The 22,656-nt window shown below is 47.0% G+C and overlaps 13 non-coding genes and 1 pseudogene across 13 annotated transcripts; all 14 read right to left on the bottom strand.

The window, feature by feature from the left end:
• Positions 1 to 1,355: 1,355 nt before the first annotated feature.
• LOC142252153 (U2 spliceosomal RNA) lies at positions 1,356 to 1,546 on the bottom strand. The gene has a single exon (XR_012725543.1). It is a non-coding gene; the product is annotated as a U2 spliceosomal RNA (small nuclear RNA).
• A 1,387-nt stretch (positions 1,547 to 2,933) lies between these two features.
• On the bottom strand, positions 2,934 to 3,124 carry LOC142252152 (U2 spliceosomal RNA). Its single transcript, XR_012725542.1, has one exon. It is a non-coding gene; the product is annotated as a U2 spliceosomal RNA (small nuclear RNA).
• Positions 3,125 to 4,511: 1,387 nt separating this feature from the next.
• Positions 4,512 to 4,702, bottom strand: LOC142252151 (U2 spliceosomal RNA). The gene has a single exon (XR_012725541.1). It is a non-coding gene; the product is annotated as a U2 spliceosomal RNA (small nuclear RNA).
• Positions 4,703 to 6,089: 1,387 nt separating this feature from the next.
• LOC142252150 (U2 spliceosomal RNA) lies at positions 6,090 to 6,280 on the bottom strand. Its single transcript, XR_012725540.1, has one exon. It is a non-coding gene; the product is annotated as a U2 spliceosomal RNA (small nuclear RNA).
• A 1,387-nt stretch (positions 6,281 to 7,667) lies between these two features.
• LOC142252149 (U2 spliceosomal RNA) lies at positions 7,668 to 7,858 on the bottom strand. Its single transcript, XR_012725539.1, has one exon. It is a non-coding gene; the product is annotated as a U2 spliceosomal RNA (small nuclear RNA).
• Positions 7,859 to 9,245: 1,387 nt separating this feature from the next.
• Positions 9,246 to 9,440, bottom strand: LOC142253080 (U2 spliceosomal RNA). The gene has a single exon (XR_012726400.1). It is a non-coding gene; the product is annotated as a U2 spliceosomal RNA (small nuclear RNA).
• A 697-nt stretch (positions 9,441 to 10,137) lies between these two features.
• On the bottom strand, positions 10,138 to 10,279 carry LOC142253741 (U2 spliceosomal RNA; annotated as a pseudogene).
• A 1,387-nt stretch (positions 10,280 to 11,666) lies between these two features.
• LOC142253095 (U2 spliceosomal RNA) lies at positions 11,667 to 11,862 on the bottom strand. The gene has a single exon (XR_012726415.1). It is a non-coding gene; the product is annotated as a U2 spliceosomal RNA (small nuclear RNA).
• Positions 11,863 to 14,047: 2,185 nt separating this feature from the next.
• LOC142252836 (U2 spliceosomal RNA) lies at positions 14,048 to 14,238 on the bottom strand. The gene has a single exon (XR_012726202.1). It is a non-coding gene; the product is annotated as a U2 spliceosomal RNA (small nuclear RNA).
• Positions 14,239 to 15,625: 1,387 nt separating this feature from the next.
• On the bottom strand, positions 15,626 to 15,816 carry LOC142252148 (U2 spliceosomal RNA). Its single transcript, XR_012725538.1, has one exon. It is a non-coding gene; the product is annotated as a U2 spliceosomal RNA (small nuclear RNA).
• A 1,387-nt stretch (positions 15,817 to 17,203) lies between these two features.
• LOC142252147 (U2 spliceosomal RNA) lies at positions 17,204 to 17,394 on the bottom strand. Its single transcript, XR_012725537.1, has one exon. It is a non-coding gene; the product is annotated as a U2 spliceosomal RNA (small nuclear RNA).
• Positions 17,395 to 18,781: 1,387 nt separating this feature from the next.
• Positions 18,782 to 18,972, bottom strand: LOC142252146 (U2 spliceosomal RNA). The gene has a single exon (XR_012725536.1). It is a non-coding gene; the product is annotated as a U2 spliceosomal RNA (small nuclear RNA).
• A 1,387-nt stretch (positions 18,973 to 20,359) lies between these two features.
• On the bottom strand, positions 20,360 to 20,550 carry LOC142252143 (U2 spliceosomal RNA). Its single transcript, XR_012725534.1, has one exon. It is a non-coding gene; the product is annotated as a U2 spliceosomal RNA (small nuclear RNA).
• A 1,387-nt stretch (positions 20,551 to 21,937) lies between these two features.
• On the bottom strand, positions 21,938 to 22,128 carry LOC142252142 (U2 spliceosomal RNA). The gene has a single exon (XR_012725533.1). It is a non-coding gene; the product is annotated as a U2 spliceosomal RNA (small nuclear RNA).
• Positions 22,129 to 22,656: the final 528 nt, after the last annotated feature.

Genomic DNA, 22,656 nt, shown 5'->3' with positions numbered 1-22,656 from the left:
CTGGCCTATGCCGGACACATCTTAGGGAGAGAGAGCGAGAGGGAGACAAACCCACGCCTACACAAGACATTTTGTCACCCAAGCCAACCCTTGAAAAGGCTGCTTTGCAGAGCAAAAACAAGAAGAATGGTGCGTTTTGCAGCCGCCGCCCACTGCAATGAATCTGAATAACTCCTCCTTTAGGGCGCAAGCAACTCCCCTCCCCCTTGCAGTCTTTCCAATTCACGATACAAAAAGACGGACAGGACAGGTTGCCTGACTTTCCGTCACTGCCACCCTTTGCCATCCTTACCCGTAGAAAGCCCTTTCATCATCCCCAAACCCTAATCTTTTCCCTTTCCTTCCCAGCCCCCAAACCCTGCCCTCTGTACCTTTCTCACCACCCGCTTCCCTTCTCCTGTCATCCCCCTACCACCCGGGAAAAAAAGAGATTGCCCCCTCCTTCCACTAGCCCACCCTCCCACCCAAAGAACAACTTCTTCTGCGCAGCTTGTTTTCTAGGCAGCAGCGCTATTGTGATGTCATCGGGGGGCATTGTGACAAGCCGCCAGTGTTCCGTCTCTTCATGTTGTGCACAGTTCAAACGGAAAATACATCAACAGGCAGACTACAGAAAAGCTTACTATCAAAGGTTAGAGGGGGGCTTTCTCAGAGGGCTTTTTACAGTTTTTCTATTCCCAATTAGCCGTTTAAGTGTACTTATTGAAAGTAGTAATTCTTTCATAGGCCGCCCTTTCTTAGTATTTGACGTTCCTTATATTGCGGTATGAGGCTTCGCAGTAGGTTGCAAACATTCATCACCCATGACTGTCCCCAATTGAGCTCAGAAGCTCAATGTCTATCATGACCTCTCTTTTAGAATGTCCAAGAGCAAGCAAACTATTCCTCCAGGAGAGGGCGCCAACAGACTACTAAAGAGATCATCATTACTCAAAGAAAACCCCAAAAACCAATGCATGATAGGAATAAACAGGTAACTTTCTTTGGAGTGGAAGCGGAGAGATCGCACCAGATGCCAATTCTAGATCTTATCACACCTGTGGTCACTGCAGCAGCAGGTGAATCCACTTTGTCCAAAAGGGATCTATTCCATTCAATTGCAAATGATCTAGATAAGACAGAGAACTGCAGCACGGGGACATAGCCGAGTTGGTCAGGTTGAGTGGTGATGAGTTTGCTATTTGGATGAATAAAGAAAGTCAAAAGTGTGAAAGATAAAAAACAAAAGGAGGAAGTGTGAAAAGTGAATGGGCCAAATTGAGGTGCATATGAAGACGTATGCTTTCTTCCAATTCATTAAATCGGGCTAATATGAATCAGGTGAATTGAGTTCTGCTTTTGGAAACTGGGTTAAGAAGGGGTGCACCGTTCCTGGAGGTACTGCAATACCAGGTCAATGCGTGGAGTGGACAGAGCAAGCTCTTTTTCCATCTCCCTGTTCTAAAAATCCATTTAATATATGGTCCCCAGATAGGGGACGTATCAGATATTAAACTGATAAGAACAGATACTACACTTGATCTTAGCCAAAAGGCCGAGAAGCGATAACCAGAATTGGTTTGGGCCTCGAGTGGCACCCTGGCCTATGCCGGACACATCTTAGGGAGAGAGAGCGAGAGGGAGACAAACCCACGCCTACACAAGACATTTTGTCACCCAAGCCAACCCTTGAAAAGGCTGCTTTGCAGAGCAAAAACAAGAAGAATGGTGCGTTTTGCAGCCGCCGCCCACTGCAATGAATCTGAATAACTCCTCCTTTAGGGCGCAAGCAACTCCCCTCCCCCTTGCAGTCTTTCCAATTCACGATACAAAAAGACGGACAGGACAGGTTGCCTGACTTTCCGTCACTGCCACCCTTTGCCATCCTTACCCGTAGAAAGCCCTTTCATCATCCCCAAACCCTAATCTTTTCCCTTTCCTTCCCAGCCCCCAAACCCTGCCCTCTGTACCTTTCTCACCACCCGCTTCCCTTCTCCTGTCATCCCCCTACCACCCGGGAAAAAAAGAGATTGCCCCCTCCTTCCACTAGCCCACCCTCCCACCCAAAGAACAACTTCTTCTGCGCAGCTTGTTTTCTAGGCAGCAGCGCTATTGTGATGTCATCGGGGGGCATTGTGACAAGCCGCCAGTGTTCCGTCTCTTCATGTTGTGCACAGTTCAAACGGAAAATACATCAACAGGCAGACTACAGAAAAGCTTACTATCAAAGGTTAGAGGGGGGCTTTCTCAGAGGGCTTTTTACAGTTTTTCTATTCCCAATTAGCCGTTTAAGTGTACTTATTGAAAGTAGTAATTCTTTCATAGGCCGCCCTTTCTTAGTATTTGACGTTCCTTATATTGCGGTATGAGGCTTCGCAGTAGGTTGCAAACATTCATCACCCATGACTGTCCCCAATTGAGCTCAGAAGCTCAATGTCTATCATGACCTCTCTTTTAGAATGTCCAAGAGCAAGCAAACTATTCCTCCAGGAGAGGGCGCCAACAGACTACTAAAGAGATCATCATTACTCAAAGAAAACCCCAAAAACCAATGCATGATAGGAATAAACAGGTAACTTTCTTTGGAGTGGAAGCGGAGAGATCGCACCAGATGCCAATTCTAGATCTTATCACACCTGTGGTCACTGCAGCAGCAGGTGAATCCACTTTGTCCAAAAGGGATCTATTCCATTCAATTGCAAATGATCTAGATAAGACAGAGAACTGCAGCACGGGGACATAGCCGAGTTGGTCAGGTTGAGTGGTGATGAGTTTGCTATTTGGATGAATAAAGAAAGTCAAAAGTGTGAAAGATAAAAAACAAAAGGAGGAAGTGTGAAAAGTGAATGGGCCAAATTGAGGTGCATATGAAGACGTATGCTTTCTTCCAATTCATTAAATCGGGCTAATATGAATCAGGTGAATTGAGTTCTGCTTTTGGAAACTGGGTTAAGAAGGGGTGCACCGTTCCTGGAGGTACTGCAATACCAGGTCAATGCGTGGAGTGGACAGAGCAAGCTCTTTTTCCATCTCCCTGTTCTAAAAATCCATTTAATATATGGTCCCCAGATAGGGGACGTATCAGATATTAAACTGATAAGAACAGATACTACACTTGATCTTAGCCAAAAGGCCGAGAAGCGATAACCAGAATTGGTTTGGGCCTCGAGTGGCACCCTGGCCTATGCCGGACACATCTTAGGGAGAGAGAGCGAGAGGGAGACAAACCCACGCCTACACAAGACATTTTGTCACCCAAGCCAACCCTTGAAAAGGCTGCTTTGCAGAGCAAAAACAAGAAGAATGGTGCGTTTTGCAGCCGCCGCCCACTGCAATGAATCTGAATAACTCCTCCTTTAGGGCGCAAGCAACTCCCCTCCCCCTTGCAGTCTTTCCAATTCACGATACAAAAAGACGGACAGGACAGGTTGCCTGACTTTCCGTCACTGCCACCCTTTGCCATCCTTACCCGTAGAAAGCCCTTTCATCATCCCCAAACCCTAATCTTTTCCCTTTCCTTCCCAGCCCCCAAACCCTGCCCTCTGTACCTTTCTCACCACCCGCTTCCCTTCTCCTGTCATCCCCCTACCACCCGGGAAAAAAAGAGATTGCCCCCTCCTTCCACTAGCCCACCCTCCCACCCAAAGAACAACTTCTTCTGCGCAGCTTGTTTTCTAGGCAGCAGCGCTATTGTGATGTCATCGGGGGGCATTGTGACAAGCCGCCAGTGTTCCGTCTCTTCATGTTGTGCACAGTTCAAACGGAAAATACATCAACAGGCAGACTACAGAAAAGCTTACTATCAAAGGTTAGAGGGGGGCTTTCTCAGAGGGCTTTTTACAGTTTTTCTATTCCCAATTAGCCGTTTAAGTGTACTTATTGAAAGTAGTAATTCTTTCATAGGCCGCCCTTTCTTAGTATTTGACGTTCCTTATATTGCGGTATGAGGCTTCGCAGTAGGTTGCAAACATTCATCACCCATGACTGTCCCCAATTGAGCTCAGAAGCTCAATGTCTATCATGACCTCTCTTTTAGAATGTCCAAGAGCAAGCAAACTATTCCTCCAGGAGAGGGCGCCAACAGACTACTAAAGAGATCATCATTACTCAAAGAAAACCCCAAAAACCAATGCATGATAGGAATAAACAGGTAACTTTCTTTGGAGTGGAAGCGGAGAGATCGCACCAGATGCCAATTCTAGATCTTATCACACCTGTGGTCACTGCAGCAGCAGGTGAATCCACTTTGTCCAAAAGGGATCTATTCCATTCAATTGCAAATGATCTAGATAAGACAGAGAACTGCAGCACGGGGACATAGCCGAGTTGGTCAGGTTGAGTGGTGATGAGTTTGCTATTTGGATGAATAAAGAAAGTCAAAAGTGTGAAAGATAAAAAACAAAAGGAGGAAGTGTGAAAAGTGAATGGGCCAAATTGAGGTGCATATGAAGACGTATGCTTTCTTCCAATTCATTAAATCGGGCTAATATGAATCAGGTGAATTGAGTTCTGCTTTTGGAAACTGGGTTAAGAAGGGGTGCACCGTTCCTGGAGGTACTGCAATACCAGGTCAATGCGTGGAGTGGACAGAGCAAGCTCTTTTTCCATCTCCCTGTTCTAAAAATCCATTTAATATATGGTCCCCAGATAGGGGACGTATCAGATATTAAACTGATAAGAACAGATACTACACTTGATCTTAGCCAAAAGGCCGAGAAGCGATAACCAGAATTGGTTTGGGCCTCGAGTGGCACCCTGGCCTATGCCGGACACATCTTAGGGAGAGAGAGCGAGAGGGAGACAAACCCACGCCTACACAAGACATTTTGTCACCCAAGCCAACCCTTGAAAAGGCTGCTTTGCAGAGCAAAAACAAGAAGAATGGTGCGTTTTGCAGCCGCCGCCCACTGCAATGAATCTGAATAACTCCTCCTTTAGGGCGCAAGCAACTCCCCTCCCCCTTGCAGTCTTTCCAATTCACGATACAAAAAGACGGACAGGACAGGTTGCCTGACTTTCCGTCACTGCCACCCTTTGCCATCCTTACCCGTAGAAAGCCCTTTCATCATCCCCAAACCCTAATCTTTTCCCTTTCCTTCCCAGCCCCCAAACCCTGCCCTCTGTACCTTTCTCACCACCCGCTTCCCTTCTCCTGTCATCCCCCTACCACCCGGGAAAAAAAGAGATTGCCCCCTCCTTCCACTAGCCCACCCTCCCACCCAAAGAACAACTTCTTCTGCGCAGCTTGTTTTCTAGGCAGCAGCGCTATTGTGATGTCATCGGGGGGCATTGTGACAAGCCGCCAGTGTTCCGTCTCTTCATGTTGTGCACAGTTCAAACGGAAAATACATCAACAGGCAGACTACAGAAAAGCTTACTATCAAAGGTTAGAGGGGGGCTTTCTCAGAGGGCTTTTTACAGTTTTTCTATTCCCAATTAGCCGTTTAAGTGTACTTATTGAAAGTAGTAATTCTTTCATAGGCCGCCCTTTCTTAGTATTTGACGTTCCTTATATTGCGGTATGAGGCTTCGCAGTAGGTTGCAAACATTCATCACCCATGACTGTCCCCAATTGAGCTCAGAAGCTCAATGTCTATCATGACCTCTCTTTTAGAATGTCCAAGAGCAAGCAAACTATTCCTCCAGGAGAGGGCGCCAACAGACTACTAAAGAGATCATCATTACTCAAAGAAAACCCCAAAAACCAATGCATGATAGGAATAAACAGGTAACTTTCTTTGGAGTGGAAGCGGAGAGATCGCACCAGATGCCAATTCTAGATCTTATCACACCTGTGGTCACTGCAGCAGCAGGTGAATCCACTTTGTCCAAAAGGGATCTATTCCATTCAATTGCAAATGATCTAGATAAGACAGAGAACTGCAGCACGGGGACATAGCCGAGTTGGTCAGGTTGAGTGGTGATGAGTTTGCTATTTGGATGAATAAAGAAAGTCAAAAGTGTGAAAGATAAAAAACAAAAGGAGGAAGTGTGAAAAGTGAATGGGCCAAATTGAGGTGCATATGAAGACGTATGCTTTCTTCCAATTCATTAAATCGGGCTAATATGAATCAGGTGAATTGAGTTCTGCTTTTGGAAACTGGGTTAAGAAGGGGTGCACCGTTCCTGGAGGTACTGCAATACCAGGTCAATGCGTGGAGTGGACAGAGCAAGCTCTTTTTCCATCTCCCTGTTCTAAAAATCCATTTAATATATGGTCCCCAGATAGGGGACGTATCAGATATTAAACTGATAAGAACAGATACTACACTTGATCTTAGCCAAAAGGCCGAGAAGCGATAACCAGAATTGGTTTGGGCCTCGAGTGGCACCCTGGCCTATGCCGGACACATCTTAGGGAGAGAGAGCGAGAGGGAGACAAACCCACGCCTACACAAGACATTTTGTCACCCAAGCCAACCCTTGAAAAGGCTGCTTTGCAGAGCAAAAACAAGAAGAATGGTGCGTTTTGCAGCCGCCGCCCACTGCAATGAATCTGAATAACTCCTCCTTTAGGGCGCAAGCAACTCCCCTCCCCCTTGCAGTCTTTCCAATTCACGATACAAAAAGACGTACAGGACAGGTTGCCTGACTTTCCGTCACTGCCACCCTTTGCCATCCTTACCCGTAGAAAGCCCTTTCATCATCCCCAAACCCTAATCTTTTCCCTTTCCTTCCCAGCCCCCAAACCCTGCCCTCTGTACCTTTCTCACCACCCGCTTCCCTTCTCCTGTCATCCCCCTACCACCCGGGAAAAAAAGAGATTGCCCCCTCCTTCCACTAGCCCACCCTCCCACCCAAAGAACAACTTCTTCTGCGCAGCTTGTTTTCTAGGCAGCAGCGCTATTGTGATGTCATCGGGGGGCATTGTGACAAGCCGCCAGTGTTCCGTCTCTTCATGTTGTGCACAGTTCAAACGGAAAATACATCAACAGGCAGACTACAGAAAAGCTTACTATCAAAGGTTAGAGGGGGGCTTTCTCAGAGGGCTTTTTACAGTTTTTCTATTCCCAATTAGCCGTTTAAGTGTACTTATTGAAAGTAGTAATTCTTTCATAGGCCGCCCTTTCTTAGTATTTGACGTTCCTTATATTGCGGTATGAGGCTTCGCAGTAGGTTGCAAACATTCATCACCCATGACTGTCCCCAATTGAGCTCAGAAGCTCAATGTCTATCATGACCTCTCTTTTAGAATGTCCAAGAGCAAGCAAACTATTCCTCCAGGAGAGGGCGCCAACAGACTACTAAAGAGATCATCATTACTCAAAGAAAACCCCAAAAACCAATGCATGATAGGAATAAACAGGTAACTTTCTTTGGAGTGGAAGCGGAGAGATCGCACCAGATGCCAATTCTAGATCTTATCACACCTGTGGTCACTGCAGCAGCAGGTGAATCCACTTTGTCCAAAAGGGATCTATTCCATTCAATTGCAAATGATCTAGATAAGACAGAGAACTGCAGCACGGGGACATAGCCGAGTTGGTCAGGTTGAGTGGTGATGAGTTTGCTATTTGGATGAATAAAGAAAGTCAAAAGTGTGAAAGATAAAAAACAAAAGGAGGAAGTGTGAAAAGTGAATGGGCCAAATTGAGGTGCATATGAAGACGTATGCTTTCTTCCAATTCATTAAATCGGGCTAATATGAATCAGGTGAATTGAGTTCTGCTTTTGGAAACTGGGTTAAGAAGGGGTGCACCGTTCCTGGAGGTACTGCAATACCAGGTCAATGCGTGGAGTGGACAGAGCAAGCTCTTTTTCCATCTCCCTGTTCTAAAAATCCATTTAATATATGGTCCCCAGATAGGGGACGTATCAGATATTAAACTGATAAGAACAGATACTACACTTGATCTTAGCCAAAAGGCCGAGAAGCGATAACCAGAATTGGTTTGGGCCTCGAGTGGCACCCTGGCCTATGCCGGACACATCTTAGGGAGAGAGAGCGAGAGGGAGACAAACCCACGCCTACACAAGACATTTTGTCACCCAAGCCAACCCTTGAAAAGGCTGCTTTGCAGAGCAAAAACAAGAAGAATGGTGCGTTTTGCAGCCGCCGCCCACTGCAATGAATCTGAATAACTCCTCCTTTAGGGCGCAAGCAACTCCCCTCCCCCTTGCAGTCTTTCCAATTCACGATACAAAAAGACGGACAGGACAGGTTGCCTGACTTTCCGTCACTGCCACCCTTTGCCATCCTTACCCGTAGAAAGCCCTTTCATCATCCCCAAACCCTAATCTTTTCCCTTTCCTTCCCAGCCCCCAAACCCTGCCCTCTGTACCTTTCTCACCACCCGCTTCCCTTCTCCTGTCATCCCCCTACCACCCGGGAAAAAAAGAGATTGCCCCCTCCTTCCACTAGCCCACCCTCCCACCCAAAGAACAACTTCTTCTGCGCAGCTTGTTTTCTAGGCAGCAGCGCTATTGTGATGTCATCGGGGGGCATTGTGACAAGCCGCCAGTGTTCCGTCTCTTCATGTTGTGCACAGTTCAAACGGAAAATACATCAACAGGCAGACTACAGAAAAGCTTACTATCAAAGGTTAGAGGGGGGCTTTCTCAGAGGGCTTTTTACAGTTTTTCTATTCCCAATTAGCCGTTTAAGTGTACTTATTGAAAGTAGTAATTCTTTCATAGGCCGCCCTTTCTTAGTATTTGACGTTCCTTATATTGCGGTATGAGGCTTCGCAGTAGGTTGCAAACATTCATCACCCATGACTGTCCCCAATTGAGCTCAGAAGCTCAATGTCTATCATGACCTCTCTTTTAGAATGTCCAAGAGCAAGCAAACTATTCCTCCAGGAGAGGGCGCCAACAGACTACTAAAGAGATCATCATTACTCAAAGAAAACCCCAAAAACCAATGCATGATAGGAATAAACAGGTAACTTTCTTTGGAGTGGAAGCGGAGAGATCGCACCAGATGCCAATTCTAGATCTTATCACACCTGTGGTCACTGCAGCAGCAGGTGAATCCACTTTGTCCAAAAGGGATCTATTCCATTCAATTGCAAATGATCTAGATAAGACAGAGAACTGCAGCACGGGGACATAGCCGAGTTGGTCAGGTTGAGTGGTGATGAGTTTGCTATTTGGATGAATAAAGAAAGTCAAAAGTGTGAAAGATAAAAAACAAAAGGAGGAAGTGTGAAAAGTGAATGGGCCAAATTGAGGTGCATATGAAGACGTATGCTTTCTTCCAATTCATTAAATCGGGCTAATATGAATCAGGTGAATTGAGTTCTGCTTTTGGAAACTGGGTTAAGAAGGGGTGCACCGTTCCTGGAGGTACTGCAATACCAGGTCAATGCGTGGAGTGGACAGAGCAAGCTCTTTTTCCATCTCCCTGTTCTAAAAATCCATTTAATATATGGTCCCCAGATAGGGGACGTATCAGATATTAAACTGATAAGAACAGATTTTGATTTAATGAAGCTTTCCAAAGCACCGCAAAAATGCATGACCGAAGTCACACCAAAAACAGTGCAAAGGCTAGGATTCGTGTGGACCCCTCCGTGAGAAGAGGATCCCCAAAAATCAACCCCGTCCCTCCGAGCCAGAAGGCCACAGCGAGGGTCAGGGATCTTCGGTGCTCCCCCAAGCCGAAGCCTGGTTGAGCCTTGTTGTTGCTCCCAGCGTCCACCGAGGCATCTTACCCAAGTGGAGTAGGGAGCTACTAGTCGTTGGTTTCGCAGCCGAGACTGCCCGGACCGTCAACCGGTGTTGGTTTCTCAGCCCAAGGCTGACCGGACCTCCAACCGGGTGTTGGTTTCTCAGCCCAAGGCTGACCGGACCTCCAACCGGGTGTTGGTTTCTCAGCCCAAGGCTAACCGGACCTCCAACCGGGTGTTGGTTTCTCAGCCAAAGCTGACCCGGACCTCCAACCGGGTGTTGGTTTCTCAGCCCAAAGCTGACCGGACCTCCGACCGGGATTATAAAAATTTCCCTTCTTAGCCAGAAGGCCGGGATAGGGCAATATGCTTGGAAAGTATGAATAGGCAAGGCGCGGCGTGCGACAGAGTCTGAGGCTTACCAGGGTCCCAACCTAGCAAGTTCAGACTCCCTCCAGGGTGTCCATTCCTGGGGCACATTGCACCATAACCCCCACACTTACTCAGTCTAATAGCCTCGATCCTGGTAGGGCCATGGTTTCCTCTAGATGGATATACTATCCTCCCAAAGTACTAACAAGCGCAACCTTCCAGTGTGCATTGCATCATTGTACTAAGGTGGCCGGAGCCTTAAACCACCTTTTCGAACGATACTACACTTGATCTTAGCCAAAAGGCCGAGAAGCGATAACCAGAATTGGTTTGGGCCTCGAGTGGCACCCTGGCCTATGCCGGACACATCTTAGGGAGAGAGAGCGAGAGGGAGACAAACCCACGCCTACACAAGACATTTTGTCACCCAAGCCAACCCTTGAAAAGGCTGCTTTGCAGAGCAAAAACAAGAAGAATGGTGCGTTTTGCAGCCGCCGCCCACTGCAATGAATCTGAATAACTCCTCCTTTAGGGCGCAAGCAACTCCCCTCCCCCTTGCAGTCTTTCCAATTCACGATACAAAAAGACGGACAGGACAGGTTGCCTGACTTTCCGTCACTGCCACCCTTTGCCATCCTTACCCGTAGAAAGCCCTTTCATCATCCCCAAACCCTAATCTTTTCCCTTTCCTTCCCAGCCCCCAAACCCTGCCCTCTGTACCTTTCTCACCACCCGCTTCCCTTCTCCTGTCATCCCCCTACCACCCGGGAAAAAAAGAGATTGCCCCCTCCTTCCACTAGCCCACCCTCCCACCCAAAGAACAACTTCTTCTGCGCAGCTTGTTTTCTAGGCAGCAGCGCTATTGTGATGTCATCGGGGGGCATTGTGACAAGCCGCCAGTGTTCCGTCTCTTCATGTTGTGCACAGTTCAAACGGAAAATACATCAACAGGCAGACTACAGAAAAGCTTACTATCAAAGGTTAGAGGGGGGCTTTCTCAGAGGGCTTTTTACAGTTTTTCTATTCCCAATTAGCCGTTTAAGTGTACTTATTGAAAGTAGTAATTCTTTCATAGGCCGCCCTTTCTTAGTATTTGACGTTCCTTATATTGCGGTATGAGGCTTCGCAGTAGGTTGCAAACATTCATCACCCATGACTGTCCCCAATTGAGCTCAGAAGCTCAATGTCTATCATGACCTCTCTTTTAGAATGTCCAAGAGCAAGCAAACTATTCCTCCAGGAGAGGGCGCCAACAGACTACTAAAGAGATCATCATTACTCAAAGAAAACCCCAAAAACCAATGCATGATAGGAATAAACAGGTAACTTTCTTTGGAGTGGAAGCGGAGAGATCGCACCAGATGCCAATTCTAGATCTTATCACACCTGTGGTCACTGCAGCAGCATGTGAATCCACTTTGTCCAAAAGGGATCTATTCCATTCAATTGCAAATGATCTAGATAAGACAGAGAACTGCAGCACGGGGACATAGCCGAGTTGGTCAGGTTGAGTGGTGATGAGTTTGCTATTTGGATGAATAAAGAAAGTCAAAAGTGTGAAAGATAAAAAACAAAAGGAGGAAGTGTGAAAAGTGAATGGGCCAAATTGAGGTGCATATGAAGACGTATGCTTTCTTCCAATTCATTAAATCGGGCTAATATGAATCAGGTGAATTGAGTTCTGCTTTTGGAAACTGGGTTAAGAAGGGGTGCACCGTTCCTGGAGGTACTGCAATACCAGGTCAATGCGTGGAGTGGACAGAGCAAGCTCTTTTTCCATCTCCCTGTTCTAAAAATCCATTTAATATATGGTCCCCAGATAGGGGACGTATCAGATATTAAACTGATAAGAACAGATTTTGATTTAATGAAGCTTTCCAAAGCACCACAAAAAATGCATGACCGAAGTCACACCAAAAACAGTGCAAAGGCTAGGATTCGTGTGGACCCCACCGTGAGGAGAGGGTCCCCAAAAATCAACCCCGTCCCTCCGAGCCAGAAGGCCACAGCAAGGGTAAGGGATCTTCGGTGCTCTCCCAAGCCGAAGCCTGGTTGAGCCTTGTCGTTGCTCCCAGCGTCCACCCAGGCATCTTACCCAAGTGGAGTAGAGAGCTACTAGTTGTTGGTTTCGCAGCCGAAACTGCCCGGACCGTCAACCGGTGTTGGTTTCTCAGCCCAAGGCTAACCGGACCTCCAACCGGGTGTTGGTTTCTCAGCCGAAGCTGACCCAGACCTCCAACCGGGTGTTGGTTTCTCAGCCGAAGCTGACCCAGACCTCCAACCGGGTGTTAGTTTCTCAGCCCAAAGCTGACCAGACCTCCGACCGGGATTATAAAAATTTCCCTTCCTAGCCAGAAGGCCGGGATAGGGTAATATGCTCAAAAAGTATGAAAAGGCAAGGTACGGTGTGCTACAGAGCCCAAGGCTTGCCGGGGTCCCAAGCCAGCAAGCTCAGACTCACTCCAGGGTCGTCAGTCCTGGGGCACGTTGTACCATAGCCCCCCACCCTTACTCAGTCTAATAGCCTCGATCCTGGTAGGGCCATGTTTTCCTCTAGATGAATATACTATCCACCCAGAGTACTAGCAAGCGCAACCTTCCAGTGTGCATTGTATCATTGTACTAAGGTGGCCTGGAGCTTAAACCACCTCTTCGAACAACACTACACTTGATCTTAGCCAAAAGGCCGAGAAGCGATAACCAGAATTGGTTTGGGCCTCGAGTGGCACCCTGGCCTATGCCGGACACATCTTAGGGAGAGAGAGCGAGAGGGAGACAAACCCACGCCTACACAAGACATTTTGTCACCCAAGCCAACCCTTGAAAAGGCTGCTTTGCAGAGCAAAAACAAGAAGAATGGTGCGTTTTGCAGCCGCCGCCCACTGCAATGAATCTGAATAACTCCTCCTTTAGGGCGCAAGCAACTCCCCTCCCCCTTGCAGTCTTTCCAATTCACGATACAAAAAGACGGACAGGACAGGTTGCCTGACTTTCCGTCACTGCCACCCTTTGCCATCCTTACCCGTAGAAAGCCCTTTCATCATCCCCAAACCCTAATCTTTTCCCTTTCCTTCCCAGCCCCCAAACCCTGCCCTCTGTACCTTTCTCACCACCCGCTTCCCTTCTCCTGTCATCCCCCTACCACCCGGGAAAAAAAGAGATTGCCCCCTCCTTCCACTAGCCCACCCTCCCACCCAAAGAACAACTTCTTCTGCGCAGCTTGTTTTCTAGGCAGCAGCGCTATTGTGATGTCATCGGGGGGCATTGTGACAAGCCGCCAGTGTTCCGTCTCTTCATGTTGTGCACAGTTCAAACGGAAAATACATCAACAGGCAGACTACAGAAAAGCTTACTATCAAAGGTTAGAGGGGGGCTTTCTCAGAGGGCTTTTTACAGTTTTTCTATTCCCAATTAGCCGTTTAAGTGTACTTATTGAAAGTAGTAATTCTTTCATAGGCCGCCCTTTCTTAGTATTTGACGTTCCTTATATTGCGGTATGAGGCTTCGCAGTAGGTTGCAAACATTCATCACCCATGACTGTCCCCAATTGAGCTCAGAAGCTCAATGTCTATCATGACCTCTCTTTTAGAATGTCCAAGAGCAAGCAAACTATTCCTCCAGGAGAGGGCGCCAACAGACTACTAAAGAGATCATCATTACTCAAAGAAAACCCCAAAAACCAATGCATGATAGGAATAAACAGGTAACTTTCTTTGGAGTGGAAGCGGAGAGATCGCACCAGATGCCAATTCTAGATCTTATCACACCTGTGGTCACTGCAGCAGCAGGTGAATCCACTTTGTCCAAAAGGGATCTATTCCATTCAATTGCAAATGATCTAGATAAGACAGAGAACTGCAGCACGGGGACATAGCCGAGTTGGTCAGGTTGAGTGGTGATGAGTTTGCTATTTGGATGAATAAAGAAAGTCAAAAGTGTGAAAGATAAAAAACAAAAGGAGGAAGTGTGAAAAGTGAATGGGCCAAATTGAGGTGCATATGAAGACGTATGCTTTCTTCCAATTCATTAAATCGGGCTAATATGAATCAGGTGAATTGAGTTCTGCTTTTGGAAACTGGGTTAAGAAGGGGTGCACCATTCCTGGAGGTACTGCAATACCAGGTCAATGCGTGGAGTGGACAGAGCAAGCTCTTTTTCCATCTCCCTGTTCTAAAAATCCATTTAATATATGGTCCCCAGATAGGGGACGTATCAGATATTAAACTGATAAGAACAGATACTACACTTGATCTTAGCCAAAAGGCCGAGAAGCGATAACCAGAATTGGTTTGGGCCTCGAGTGGCACCCTGGCCTATGCCGGACACATCTTAGGGAGAGAGAGCGAGAGGGAGACAAACCCACGCCTACACAAGACATTTTGTCACCCAAGCCAACCCTTGAAAAGGCTGCTTTGCAGAGCAAAAACAAGAAGAATGGTGCGTTTTGCAGCCGCCGCCCACTGCAATGAATCTGAATAACTCCTCCTTTAGGGCGCAAGCAACTCCCCTCCCCCTTGCAGTCTTTCCAATTCACGATACAAAAAGACGGACAGGACAGGTTGCCTGACTTTCCGTCACTGCCACCCTTTGCCATCCTTACCCGTAGAAAGCCCTTTCATCATCCCCAAACCCTAATCTTTTCCCTTTCCTTCCCAGCCCCCAAACCCTGCCCTCTGTACCTTTCTCACCACCCGCTTCCCTTCTCCTGTCATCCCCCTACCACCCGGGAAAAAAAGAGATTGCCCCCTCCTTCCACTAGCCCACCCTCCCACCCAAAGAACAACTTCTTCTGCGCAGCTTGTTTTCTAGGCAGCAGCGCTATTGTGATGTCATCGGGGGGCATTGTGACAAGCCGCCAGTGTTCCGTCTCTTCATGTTGTGCACAGTTCAAACGGAAAATACATCAACAGGCAGACTACAGAAAAGCTTACTATCAAAGGTTAGAGGGGGGCTTTCTCAGAGGGCTTTTTACAGTTTTTCTATTCCCAATTAGCCGTTTAAGTGTACTTATTGAAAGTAGTAATTCTTTCATAGGCCGCCCTTTCTTAGTATTTGACGTTCCTTATATTGCGGTATGAGGCTTCGCAGTAGGTTGCAAACATTCATCACCCATGACTGTCCCCAATTGAGCTCAGAAGCTCAATGTCTATCATGACCTCTCTTTTAGAATGTCCAAGAGCAAGCAAACTATTCCTCCAGGAGAGGGCGCCAACAGACTACTAAAGAGATCATCATTACTCAAAGAAAACCCCAAAAACCAATGCATGATAGGAATAAACAGGTAACTTTCTTTGGAGTGGAAGCGGAGAGATCGCACCAGATGCCAATTCTAGATCTTATCACACCTGTGGTCACTGCAGCAGCAGGTGAATCCACTTTGTCCAAAAGGGATCTATTCCATTCAATTGCAAATGATCTAGATAAGACAGAGAACTGCAGCACGGGGACATAGCCGAGTTGGTCAGGTTGAGTGGTGATGAGTTTGCTATTTGGATGAATAAAGAAAGTCAAAAGTGTGAAAGATAAAAAACAAAAGGAGGAAGTGTGAAAAGTGAATGGGCCAAATTGAGGTGCATATGAAGACGTATGCTTTCTTCCAATTCATTAAATCGGGCTAATATGAATCAGGTGAATTGAGTTCTGCTTTTGGAAACTGGGTTAAGAAGGGGTGCACCGTTCCTGGAGGTACTGCAATACCAGGTCAATGCGTGGAGTGGACAGAGCAAGCTCTTTTTCCATCTCCCTGTTCTAAAAATCCATTTAATATATGGTCCCCAGATAGGGGACGTATCAGATATTAAACTGATAAGAACAGATACTACACTTGATCTTAGCCAAAAGGCCGAGAAGCGATAACCAGAATTGGTTTGGGCCTCGAGTGGCACCCTGGCCTATGCCGGACACATCTTAGGGAGAGAGAGCGAGAGGGAGACAAACCCACGCCTACACAAGACATTTTGTCACCCAAGCCAACCCTTGAAAAGGCTGCTTTGCAGAGCAAAAACAAGAAGAATGGTGCGTTTTGCAGCCGCCGCCCACTGCAATGAATCTGAATAACTCCTCCTTTAGGGCGCAAGCAACTCCCCTCCCCCTTGCAGTCTTTCCAATTCACGATACAAAAAGACGGACAGGACAGGTTGCCTGACTTTCCGTCACTGCCACCCTTTGCCATCCTTACCCGTAGAAAGCCCTTTCATCATCCCCAAACCCTAATCTTTTCCCTTTCCTTCCCAGCCCCCAAACCCTGCCCTCTGTACCTTTCTCACCACCCGCTTCCCTTCTCCTGTCATCCCCCTACCACCCGGGAAAAAAAGAGATTGCCCCCTCCTTCCACTAGCCCACCCTCCCACCCAAAGAACAACTTCTTCTGCGCAGCTTGTTTTCTAGGCAGCAGCGCTATTGTGATGTCATCGGGGGGCATTGTGACAAGCCGCCAGTGTTCCGTCTCTTCATGTTGTGCACAGTTCAAACGGAAAATACATCAACAGGCAGACTACAGAAAAGCTTACTATCAAAGGTTAGAGGGGGGCTTTCTCAGAGGGCTTTTTACAGTTTTTCTATTCCCAATTAGCCGTTTAAGTGTACTTATTGAAAGTAGTAATTCTTTCATAGGCCGCCCTTTCTTAGTATTTGACGTTCCTTATATTGCGGTATGAGGCTTCGCAGTAGGTTGCAAACATTCATCACCCATGACTGTCCCCAATTGAGCTCAGAAGCTCAATGTCTATCATGACCTCTCTTTTAGAATGTCCAAGAGCAAGCAAACTATTCCTCCAGGAGAGGGCGCCAACAGACTACTAAAGAGATCATCATTACTCAAAGAAAACCCCAAAAACCAATGCATGATAGGAATAAACAGGTAACTTTCTTTGGAGTGGAAGCGGAGAGATCGCACCAGATGCCAATTCTAGATCTTATCACACCTGTGGTCACTGCAGCAGCAGGTGAATCCACTTTGTCCAAAAGGGATCTATTCCATTCAATTGCAAATGATCTAGATAAGACAGAGAACTGCAGCACGGGGACATAGCCGAGTTGGTCAGGTTGAGTGGTGATGAGTTTGCTATTTGGATGAATAAAGAAAGTCAAAAGTGTGAAAGATAAAAAACAAAAGGAGGAAGTGTGAAAAGTGAATGGGCCAAATTGAGGTGCATATGAAGACGTATGCTTTCTTCCAATTCATTAAATCGGGCTAATATGAATCAGGTGAATTGAGTTCTGCTTTTGGAAACTGGGTTAAGAAGGGGTGCACCGTTCCTGGAGGTACTGCAATACCAGGTCAATGCGTGGAGTGGACAGAGCAAGCTCTTTTTCCATCTCCCTGTTCTAAAAATCCATTTAATATATGGTCCCCAGATAGGGGACGTATCAGATATTAAACTGATAAGAACAGATACTACACTTGATCTTAGCCAAAAGGCCGAGAAGCGATAACCAGAATTGGTTTGGGCCTCGAGTGGCACCCTGGCCTATGCCGGACACATCTTAGGGAGAGAGAGCGAGAGGGAGACAAACCCACGCCTACACAAGACATTTTGTCACCCAAGCCAACCCTTGAAAAGGCTGCTTTGCAGAGCAAAAACAAGAAGAATGGTGCGTTTTGCAGCCGCCGCCCACTGCAATGAATCTGAATAACTCCTCCTTTAGGGCGCAAGCAACTCCCCTCCCCCTTGCAGTCTTTCCAATTCACGATACAAAAAGACGGACAGGACAGGTTGCCTGACTTTCCGTCACTGCCACCCTTTGCCATCCTTACCCGTAGAAAGCCCTTTCATCATCCCCAAACCCTAATATTTTCCCTTTCCTTCCCAGCCCCCAAACCCTGCCCTCTGTACCTTTCTCACCACCCGCTTCCCTTCTCCTGTCATCCCCCTACCACCCGGGAAAAAAAGAGATTGCCCCCTCCTTCCACTAGCCCACCCTCCCACCCAAAGAACAACTTCTTCTGCGCAGCTTGTTTTCTAGGCAGCAGCGCTATTGTGATGTCATCGGGGGGCATTGTGACAAGCCGCCAGTGTTCCGTCTCTTCATGTTGTGCACAGTTCAAACGGAAAATACATCAACAGGCAGACTACAGAAAAGCTTACTATCAAAGGTTAGAGGGGGGCTTTCTCAGAGGGCTTTTTACAGTTTTTCTATTCCCAATTAGCCGTTTAAGTGTACTTATTGAAAGTAGTAATTCTTTCATAGGCCGCCCTTTCTTAGTATTTGACGTTCCTTATATTGCGGTATGAGGCTTCGCAGTAGGTTGCAAACATTCATCACCCATGACTGTCCCCAATTGAGCTCAGAAGCTCAATGTCTATCATGACCTCTCTTTTAGAATGTCCAAGAGCAAGCAAACTATTCCTCCAGGAGAGGGCGCCAACAGACTACTAAAGAGATCATCATTACTCAAAGAAAACCCCAAAAACCAATGCATGATAGGAATAAACAGGTAACTTTCTTTGGAGTGGAAGCGGAGAGATCGCACCAGATGCCAATTCTAGATCTTATCACACCTGTGGTCACTGCAGCAGCAGGTGAATCCACTTTGTCCAAAAGGGATCTATTCCATTCAATTGCAAATGATCTAGATAAGACAGAGAACTGCAGCACGGGGACATAGCCGAGTTGGTCAGGTTGAGTGGTGATGAGTTTGCTATTTGGATGAATAAAGAAAGTCAAAAGTGTGAAAGATAAAAAACAAAAGGAGGAAGTGTGAAAAGTGAATGGGCCAAATTGAGGTGCATATGAAGACGTATGCTTTCTTCCAATTCATTAAATCGGGCTAATATGAATCAGGTGAATTGAGTTCTGCTTTTGGAAACTGGGTTAAGAAGGGGTGCACCGTTCCTGGAGGTACTGCAATACCAGGTCAATGCGTGGAGTGGACAGAGCAAGCTCTTTTTCCATCTCCCTGTTCTAAAAATCCATTTAATATATGGTCCCCAGATAGGGGACGTATCAGATATTAAACTGATAAGAACAGATACTACACTTGATCTTAGCCAAAAGGCCGAGAAGCGATAACCAGAATTGGTTTGGGCCTCGAGTGGCACCCTGGCCTATGCCGGACACATCTTAGGGAGAGAGAGCGAGAGGGAGACAAACCCACGCCTACACAAGACATTTTGTCACCCAAGCCAACCCTTGAAAAGGCTGCTTTGCAGAGCAAAAACAAGAAGAATGGTGCGTTTTGCAGCCGCCGCCCACTGCAATGAATCTGAATAACTCCTCCTTTAGGGCGCAAGCAACTCCCCTCCCCCTTGCAGTCTTTCCAATTCACGATACAAAAATACGGACAGGACAGGTTGCCTGACTTTCCGTCACTGCCACCCTTTGCCATCCTTACCCGTAGAAAGCCCTTTCATCATCCCCAAACCCTAATCTTTTCCCTTTCCTTCCCAGCCCCCAAACCCTGCCCTCTGTACCTTTCTCACCACCCGCTTCCCTTCTCCTGTCATCCCCCTACCACCCGGGAAAAAAAGAGATTGCCCCCTCCTTCCACTAGCCCACCCTCCCACCCAAAGAACAACTTCTTCTGCGCAGCTTGTTTTCTAGGCAGCAGCGCTATTGTGATGTCATCGGGGGGCATTGTGACAAGCCGCCAGTGTTCCGTCTCTTCATGTTGTGCACAGTTCAAACGGAAAATACATCAACAGGCAGACTACAGAAAAGCTTACTATCAAAGGTTAGAGGGGGGCTTTCTCAGAGGGCTTTTTACAGTTTTTCTATTCCCAATTAGCCGTTTAAGTGTACTTATTGAAAGTAGTAATTCTTTCATAGGCCGCCCTTTCTTAGTATTTGACGTTCCTTATATTGCGGTATGAGGCTTCGCAGTAGGTTGCAAACATTCATCACCCATGACTGTCCCCAATTGAGCTCAGAAGCTCAATGTCTATCATGACCTCTCTTTTAGAATGTCCAAGAGCAAGCAAACTATTCCTCCAGGAGAGGGCGCCAACAGACTACTAAAGAGATCATCATTACTCAAAGAAAACCCCAAAAACCAATGCATGATAGGAATAAACAGGTAACTTTCTTTGGAGTGGAAGCGGAGAGATCGCACCAGATGCCAATTCTAGATCTTATCACACCTGTGGTCACTGCAGCAGCAGGTGAATCCACTTTGTCCAAAAGGGATCTATTCCATTCAATTGCAAATGATCTAGATAAGACAGAGAACTGCAGCACGGGGACATAGCCGAGTTGGTCAGGTTGAGTGGTGATGAGTTTGCTATTTGGATGAATAAAGAAAGTCAAAAGTGTGAAAGATAAAAAACAAAAGGAGGAAGTGTGAAAAGTGAATGGGCCAAATTGAGGTGCATATGAAGACGTATGCTTTCTTCCAATTCATTAAATCGGGCTAATATGAATCAGGTGAATTGAGTTCTGCTTTTGGAAACTGGGTTAAGAAGGGGTGCACCGTTCCTGGAGGTACTGCAATACCAGGTCAATGCGTGGAGTGGACAGAGCAAGCTCTTTTTCCATCTCCCTGTTCTAAAAATCCATTTAATATATGGTCCCCAGATAGGGGACGTATCAGATATTAAACTGATAAGAACAGATACTACACTTGATCTTAGCCAAAAGGCCGAGAAGCGATAACCAGAATTGGTTTGGGCCTCGAGTGGCACCCTGGCCTATGCCGGACACATCTTAGGGAGAGAGAGCGAGAGGGAGACAAACCCACGCCTACACAAGACATTTTGTCACCCAAGCCAACCCTTGAAAAGGCTGCTTTGCAGAGCAAAAACAAGAAGAATGGTGCGTTTTGCAGCCGCCGCCCACTGCAATGAATCTGAATAACTCCTCCTTTAGGGCGCAAGCAACTCCCCTCCCCCTTGCAGTCTTTCCAATTCACGATACAAAAAGACGGACAGGACAGGTTGCCTGACTTTCCGTCACTGCCACCCTTTGCCATCCTTACCCGTAGAAAGCCCTTTCATCATCCCCAAACCCTAATCTTTTCCCTTTCCTTCCCAGCCCCCAAACCCTGCCCTCTGTACCTTTCTCACCACCCGCTTCCCTTCTCCTGTCATCCCCCTACCACCCGGGAAAAAAAGAGATTGCCCCCTCCTTCCACTAGCCCACCCTCCCACCCAAAGAACAACTTCTTCTGCGCAGCTTGTTTTCTAGGCAGCAGCGCTATTGTGATGTCATCGGGGGGCATTGTGACAAGCCGCCAGTGTTCCGTCTCTTCATGTTGTGCACAGTTCAAACGGAAAATACATCAACAGGCAGACTACAGAAAAGCTTACTATCAAAGGTTAGAGGGGGGCTTTCTCAGAGGGCTTTTTACAGTTTTTCTATTCCCAATTAGCCGTTTAAGTGTACTTATTGAAAGTAGTAATTCTTTCATAGGCCGCCCTTTCTTAGTATTTGACGTTCCTTATATTGCGGTATGAGGCTTCGCAGTAGGTTGCAAACATTCATCACCCATGACTGTCCCCAATTGAGCTCAGAAGCTCAATGTCTATCATGACCTCTCTTTTAGAATGTCCAAGAGCAAGCAAACTATTCCTCCAGGAGAGGGCGCCAACAGACTACTAAAGAGATCATCATTACTCAAAGAAAACCCCAAAAACCAATGCATGATAGGAATAAACAGGTAACTTTCTTTGGAGTGGAAGCGGAGAGATCGCACCAGATGCCAATTCTAGATCTTATCACACCTGTGGTCACTGCAGCAGCAGGTGAATCCACTTTGTCCAAAAGGGATCTATTCCATTCAATTGCAAATGATCTAGATAAGACAGAGAACTGCAGCACGGGGACATAGCCGAGTTGGTCAGGTTGAGTGGTGATGAGTTTGCTATTTGGATGAATAAAGAAAGTCAAAAGTGTGAAAGATAAAAAACAAAAGGAGGAAGTGTGAAAAGTGAATGGGCCAAATTGAGGTGCATATGAAGACGTATGCTTTCTTCCAATTCATTAAATCGGGCTAATATGAATCAGGTGAATTGAGTTCTGCTTTTGGAAACTGGGTTAAGAAGGGGTGCACCGTTCCTGGAGGTACTGCAATACCAGGTCAATGCGTGGAGTGGACAGAGCAAGCTCTTTTTCCATCTCCCTGTTCTAAAAATCCATTTAATATATGGTCCCCAGATAGGGGACGTATCAGATATTAAACTGATAAGAACAGATACTACACTTGATCTTAGCCAAAAGGCCGAGAAGCGATAACCAGAATTGGTTTGGGCCTCGAGTGGCACCCTGGCCTATGCCGGACACATCTTAGGGAGAGAGAGCGAGAGGGAGACAAACCCACGCCTACACAAGACATTTTGTCACCCAAGCCAACCCTTGAAAAGGCTGCTTTGCAGAGCAAAAACAAGAAGAATGGTGCGTTTTGCAGCCGCCGCCCACTGCAATGAATCTGAATAACTCCTCCTTTAGGGCGCAAGCAACTCCCCTCCCCCTTGCAGTCTTTCCAATTCACGATACAAAAAGACGGACAGGACAGGTTGCCTGACTTTCCGTCACTGCCACCCTTTGCCATCCTTACCCGTAGAAAGCCCTTTCATCATCCCCAAACCCTAATCTTTTCCCTTTCCTTCCCAGCCCCCAAACCCTGCCCTCTGTACCTTTCTCACCACCCGCTTCCCTTCTCCTGTCATCCCCCTACCACCCGGGAAAAAAAGAGATTGCCCCCTCCTTCCACTAGCCCACCCTCCCACCCAAAGAACAACTTCTTCTGCGCAGCTTGTTT

The sequence above is a fragment of the Anomaloglossus baeobatrachus genome, chromosome 9, assembly GCF_048569485.1.
Source record: "Anomaloglossus baeobatrachus isolate aAnoBae1 chromosome 9, aAnoBae1.hap1, whole genome shotgun sequence".
In the NCBI taxonomy this organism is placed as follows: domain Eukaryota; kingdom Metazoa; phylum Chordata; class Amphibia; order Anura; family Aromobatidae; genus Anomaloglossus; species Anomaloglossus baeobatrachus.
The sequence above is the reverse complement of the archived record's forward strand: the minus strand, read 5'-3'. Positions and strand labels throughout refer to the sequence as shown.